Raw genomic sequence first — 7,371 nt, forward strand, 5'->3', positions numbered from 1 at the left:
CTGAACAGCTTTCACTTTCATATCCTAAAAATTACAGTGAACAGCCTAAGTTTCAGCAACAAGTCTTAAAGTAGATTCAAGTGTGTCTAATAATCAAATCCTGGTAAACAGACTTGTTGAAGCACTGAGTCAGCTATAAACAACCAACCCAGCCCAAACACAGAAGGTAAAGATTTCATTTTCCTTGCCTGACAACTTGATCCATCAGCCTCTTCAGAGAAATGACTGGGAGAGGTGTGTATGAGAGTTCAGAAAAGCATGTAAATTTCAGAAGTTATTGCAAAATGACCCGAAGTTTCTTTTCAGCTTGGCAAGCGGTGCCAAGACTGGAGCCGGGCCCACGGAGGGCGTGTGCTGTGTGGACACCGTGGCATTAAGATGCAGGAGATGGCGCCTGCGATCGGCTGGAATCCCAAGGAGTGGAGACAGTTTGCAAGGAGGACTTGGGTTTGAAATTTTCCCAACATACAGTCGCCACACAGCTGACTCTCTCACTCTATTTTCGGGAGTATAAGATGAATGCAGAGATAATGTTTTGCCTCCTAGCAAGTTCTCTGTTGAGCTAGGAGAAATGATGACACTGTACCAACCATAATTTTGCTGAAATTTCAACAACTTCACTGGCATGTGTGTGTGTGTGTGTAGATCAACCTCTCACATTAGCACACTATCCTCGAACGCACCTAGAATAATGTCACCATCATCGTTCCCCACTCTCTGCTTCTTCCTCCTGCCTTTATTTGTATCTCATCCTTGAACTGTCTCTCAGACCTCTCTTCTTCCTTCATAAACTAACACTGCTTTGAAAAATAATAATGCTCAACTCATTACATTATCTTCTTCTTTGGGACTTTTTTTTTTTTGGATCTTCCTCTTGTTTTTAGATGTTTAATAGTATTTATGCTTCTGGAGAAACTCAATGTTCAAGCACTGCTATAAACTGTGTTCTCTTTAATCATAGAACATAATTAATCATAGAAAGGATTACAAATGGGCTTGGCGAGTGTGACTAGGGACCATTTGAACATTCAGCAGTTTTATAGGTTAAAAAACAAGTACCCAAAATACTGGGGTCGATGAGTATTACTAGCTGTATGTAAAAGTGAAACACGAAGACAGGCAGCCTCATGAGACACGGAGATCGGTATCCTTTCCACGTCCCATTCATTGCACAAATGAACCATTTTGGTGGGTTCAGCTTTTCAGGTACTAAAGACACGTCATGGGCACAAGAAAATTCATGAACTTCTAGGAACCCTCCCTCATCTGAGGTTAGAGCCCAGGCAGCTCACCTCCACCACAGAAGGCAGATTCTTCTGTTTTCCTGTTACTTCTTCTGTGAAGTGAGATGAATTTACTTAATTCCTAATAAAGGTAAATAAAGGGGGAGAGAACCTTTTTGCTGTGCCAGATAAACTGAAGGTGACATTTTATGGGCAGGCCTGAAGACCAAAGGATTGTCTGTGGTCATAAAACTGAGTTACAGCATCTGGCTGTTGAAAAGGTGTTACCTGTAAGCTTCGGGTGAGTCCTTTTGAAGCCGCGGTCCAAGGAGAGCATGCCCTTCCTAGAGCATGCCCACTGGTGGGTCTGTTCTGCCCAAATAAGTCTAACCCTTCCAGTGACGCCCATTCTAGAGGCCAGGGCACACCAATTCTTCCTTCCCACCAAGCTACCCCTTCCAAAGCTTGGAGTGGAGCTAGCAGGGGAGAGCCATTTCCACTCAAAGTGTAATTTTCAGGAGGGCAAATTCTATTTTCCCAATAAATAGAGTTGAAAACATGGGTTTGAAAGGGATTAAGTTGGTGGCCAACCCCATGGTCCATTAGCCTTGAGCCGTATCTCTTGAGTGTCTGTGACATTAATTTGTGCATTGGAAGTGCTGGAGTCTATGAGATGAATTATTGCCCAAGTCACTCAGGTATAAAAGTGGAAATTCTTCTAGAAGCTGACTTAGAACAAAGTAAGCCTGTGAGAAAGCCCTTGAGTAGATCAGACCTATTGTCCATGACATCTCAGGTGATCTTGCTGAGAAAACAGAGGAGATGACCTTAAGTTAGGCCCCTCATTTCAGAGTGAAAGTGGAGGCTCCCACATTTAGAACCTGATATTCTGGACCTCCTGAGCATGACTCTGGAAACTCCACACACTGTACAATGTATCCGTTTTCAGTTTGTTTACCTTCTCTTTAATGACTTAACAGAAAAAAACTGCATGATGAAATATATTTTCTCCAAATATATATATATTTATATAATATATAATCTTAGTTAACTCAAAGGTATATACATTGTATAATAAATAATATTTATAAAAAGAGACTTTTTGAATATAAAATCAAAAAGATCAACAACTTCTACAGCTTTTTACAAAACTTTGGATACAGCAGGTTGGTAGGAAATTTCTGTTGGATACTATGACCTGACTACGGCGAGAATAATTACAGTGCACTCAATGTACTATTATTAAATAATTACTTGTCAGCTACTTGAATACGCCCCAGAAACATGACTTTATCACTTTTAATATAGAATACATAGATAGGAAAAGACTGTTGTGAAAATCGGTATCCATTCTGCCAAAAGAATTCTCACATAAAGCAAGCATTATCTGGTTGACATGATTTAAAACTTTTTCAGTCTTAAGAGATGAGATGGGGAGGGGCATTTCAGACTCTCTAGAGGGGGTGGCATGTGGATCTTGAGCAGGGCTCGATGCCAGCAGATTCGGGTGTGCAGGCACGGCTTCTAGACGATCGTCTTGGGCGAACCTGCCTGAGCACGTAGGAAGATGGCTTAACCTGGTATCTTAGGTCAGTGTTAGGCAGACCAGAGAGAGAAGGGGGAAAGGAAGGAGTCACTTCATTCTAGCCTAGGCCCCTACTGCGTCTCTTCTTTCTGATTCTCCTTAAGGCAGAGCCATTTGCCGCCACTGTGCTCACTTCCCCTAAGACCCTCCAGAGGACCCGCGTGCATCAAGGAGAACTCAGCTGTGAGATGCTCTACCCCAGGGAGCAAGTGACGGCCTGCCCCACTTTGAAGACCTAATCCTGATCCTCGGAGACTGCATGGACTGATGCTATCGGTGCACAGGTGAGGCCGGAAGACCTGTGTGAAGGAACTCTGCGTTTCTGCTTCCTCACACAGACCATAGGAAGAAAAGGATGCAGGACAGTGTGTCCTCAGAGGAGAGCAAAGGAAGGAATCATTTGTATCCTCCCCATCTACTGGCCACAGAGTCGGAACTTGAGGAACAGACGGCTGCTCTCCCTCTGACCCTCTGTCTCATTTATACTCAGGTGACCTACAGTCCAACCGCTCAACCTGGAGTTTGTATGGAGAATCTGCAGGTGAGCAGGGCTGGGAGGGGCAGAATGGTCCCTTTAAAGACAACACTTTCTTCAGGAAGCCATCTAAGCTGGAGAAGTCTTGCCCCCTACACATAACCTATTTACAACGTTCACTACAGAAAGGAAAAAAAAAAAAAAGTACTGCGTTAATGGTGGAAACCGCAGAATGGTAGAAAAAGATGTTTGAGATCTGACTGCAGTTCACAAGAGCCTCTCGTGCAGAACAGGGTTACAGAGAAAAGGGGACTGAGAAGAACATACAGCTGCTCTTCAAACGCCCGGAACTCCCAGTTCTTCAAACTCGAAACCTGACTCTAACGATGGCCGTGGCCTCCCTACCACTTGATCCCAGCTAAACTTATGGCTTTTATCAGAATGTGAAAGTCTATCAGATTCGAATGGGAGTAGACAGAGAAAGAGAGACTGCAGGGCTTTGTCCTACTTCCTAACTCCCACCTCACAGGCATCTTGGAATGTCACCGGGAGAAGCCATCGGGAAACAGAATGTTGCCCACGTCGATGTCTTTACCACCAGGCAGAGCAGCTCACCTGAGCCCAGCCTGTTCTGTTGGAGTAGAAGTGGGGTTTTGTTTTCTTTTTCCATTTTTATTTTCTTTAACATGTGCAAAGATAAGCCTCGGGTCTGTCCCTATCAGACCCTGGAGAACTAAAAAAGAAAGCCCCTTCTTTAAAAACCACACACCATCCAGAGTAGGGTGAGAAACTTAAGATGAGAGAGAGGGAGGGAGGCCCCCCAGGCAGCGGCGGGTTGGGTCCAGGTCATTTACCACACGTGCGTCTGGCAAGAGTCCTGATTCCATGCTGTCTGATGCTCAGGGCCGAGCCCAGCTCTGGGTCCTGCTTCCCGTAGGGCTTCGGTGAATCTGCCCAGCCACACACTTCACCCGTTCCCAGTGCCCTTTGGGAAGCAAAGAGGAAGAATTAGGAAAGTGGTTGTTTTCCCAGAGGGACCACCCACAGGAAGCAAAGCACAGAGGCTGTTGGGTCCACGTCTCACTCAGCGTTTCTCTTGAACCGGGAGGTAACGGGGTGGGGGCTGACCCATGCTCCTTACTCTCCCTGGGGTAAACCACTGAGGAAGGGCGTGTGAGTTATAGCAGGGCTTCAGTGTCTACACACTGGGATCCAAATCCTGCCTTCCCACCTTGTAGCTGGACAATAAAAAAGGCTGAGTGCCTAAGAATTGATGCTTTTGAACTGCTTTTCGAAGACTCTCTTGAGAGTCCCTTGAACAGCAGAGATCAAACCAGTCAGTCCTAAAGGAAATCAACCCCGAATATTTATTGGAAGGACAGATGCTGAAGCTGAAGCTTCAATACTTTGGCCACCTGATGCAAAAAGCCGACTCATTGGAAAAGACCCTGATGCTAGGAAAGATGGAAGGCAGAAGGAGATGACGGAGGATGAGATGGTTGTATGGCATCACCGACTCAATGGACATGAGTTTGAGCAAACTCTGGGAGATGGTGATGGACAGGGAAGCCTGGCGTCCATGGAGTCGCAGAGTCAGACACAACTGAACAACACCACCCTTCTAGCCGGGGCTGGGGCAACAGAAAGCCCAGTCTAGGTAACTCGCCTGACAGAGGAACCTGCCTTGCATAGACACTAGGAGAAACCCTGTGGATCTAGGGCCCAATTCCCAACTTTATAGACTCTTGTCCGCTGTTTCTGTATCAAGCTGTCCACGCAGAAGAAAGCCTATTGCATTATGAAAAATTCCTCCTCATGGGCGCACCAATGTGTACCTTCTCTTCATTTGTGTATGTATTTCAAGATACGTGTGTGTGCTCAGATATGTATTTACCTGTCACAAAAGATTTGAAGCCCAAAGGACTCTGATGGGCGTTCCCCATCAACCCCGAACTCCTTGGTCAGTAGGAGGCTTTTACTCAGCGAGATTCCAAAGACATGTCCAAAGTCTCGCAAGGACTCAGTGACAGAGCCAGGACTTGGGGTTTGCCAGGCCACCTGCCTCTTGTGCAGAGCCCTTTCTAGCTTGCTGCACTCACAGCATCAGGATAACAAAAGCACAAAACTGGTCCTCGTGAGGTGGGAAATCAGTGGTTCGCCTGAGACACCGGACACAATCGACAAGCAGTGGAGAGGTTTTCTCCTTAAGGAAGGCCCTTACATAAGGGAAAGGCTCGAGCTCCTCCTCGAGCATGTGGAGGGCATGCGTGCTGCTCGGGGGCGCCCTGCCCTCTCCCATCTGCGCCAGCCTGTCTCAGAAGTTCCCGTCCTGCCTGCAGAGTGTCAGGTGGATAAAAGGACAGGAGGGTAATGGTCTCAGCCTGTGGCTCTGAAACAGCAGCAAGCCGGGGGGAAGCTGCTCCTGGAGGCCAGGCTTTGGGGTGTTCCCTCCTCCTTGGACCCCGTGTCAGGGCTCTTCGCATGCACAGGGCTCTCATCCGTACAACAAGCCTGTGAGGATCACGGTTCTTATCCCCCAGTTAACAGATGAGGAAACGGGGGCTCAGAGAGGCAAAACCACTTGCCCCAAATCACTCAACAAAAACTGTTCATCAAAAGGGCACCACATGGGGAGACAAGAATCCACATGTCCCAGAGCAAGGGCTCCGTATATGAGAGGCCCAGGGGCCACCATCCTCCACATCCATGTAATATGTTCCATAGGGGGAAATGCCATTCCGTTTCAGAAATGGGGAGTGTTGGCTCTTAGGATCAGTATCAGATCGCAGGTGGGGGGTTTTTCTGGACACTGAGGGCCCACCCAGCACACCTCCTTCCCACTCAGCAGATGGCTTGGCTTCACTCAGCTGCCCTCAGAGGGGAAGAGAGGAGAGGAGCTGGAACGGAGCTGTGACATCCTGGAGCCACTGCCGGGGCCTGGGCTGCTGCCAGAGTGGCCTCTGCAGGACCCACAGATTGGGGCTTTCTGGAGGCAGGGCCCTGGGCTACAATGGGCAGGCTACACAGACAGCCTCCCTGTGCCCCCTCCAGAGCTAGTGTTCTGAAGCCTGGTTTCCCCGTAGCCTTCTCATAATGGCCAGAGCTGTGTCCTGCTTGGCAGAGTAGATGTCAGGGCAAGGAGGCACCGCAGTTTTCAGACTTTGCTGACATGCAGTGTGAGCCTGGGAGTTCTCGCCTATGCACTGATTTTTCTTCCATCATTCTGAAAAGCAGTTAAATGTAAGTGCCCAAGTGATGCCACCATTTCTCGCAGGATGACTGCCCTCGTGTCAGGGCTCTGATGGCATTTATCACTTTCTGTTATTACTGTATTCAGACCGGCATTCACATCTGCCAGCTTGCTCAAACCTCATAAAACTCTTGCCAGGCCCCCATCATTCCCACGACGTGCAAGTGAGGGAGCTGGGTTGCAGCTGGGAAGCGGTGGGGCTGGAACCACCCGTGCACCCTCTCCACTGCCCACGCTGCTTTTATTCAGGCACCCAGAGAAGCGGTGCCTCCTGCTGTCTCTCTGGACTCCGTCCCTGCCAGGATGGAACCTGAGCTACATAGAGGGGCTCCCCAGACGGGCTGAGTCAGGAACCCCTCAGTCAGAGCTCTCCCCTGCTCGTGCAGTCCTTCCCTGTTGCAGAGAAGCCCGACCCCTCCCAACCACATTGGCCAGTGGGGTGCCCTTGCCAACACAGCCCCAGGCAGCGATAACCCAGGCAGATGAGTCCTCAATGAACCGAGCACTGTCCCCAGTGCCCTTCACTCTTCCTCACCGCAGCTGTGGGGAGGACGACAGAGCAAGAGACAGTCTTGTTGGGGTCACACAGTTGGCAAGTGGTGGCAGCTGGACTGGGTTGCAGATCCCTATGGACCAGGCCCTTTCTCAGGCCAGAGAAATAGAGAGGGCACAGGGGCCTGAGAAACCCTCCAAGAACAGGACCACCACATGCCCAGCGTGACCTGTCCTGGGGACCCATGGACCCCAGGGCTGGGCAACAGTGTCTCCCACGCAGGCCACCTCTGGGAAGCTTGGGAACATACTCTAGCAGTCTTTGATCCCTCGATTACTCACCACC

The sequence above is a fragment of the Bison bison genome, unplaced genomic scaffold (genome assembly GCF_000754665.1).
Source record: "Bison bison bison isolate TAMUID 2011002044 unplaced genomic scaffold, Bison_UMD1.0 scf7180017861046, whole genome shotgun sequence".
NCBI lineage: Eukaryota > Metazoa > Chordata > Mammalia > Artiodactyla > Bovidae > Bison > Bison bison.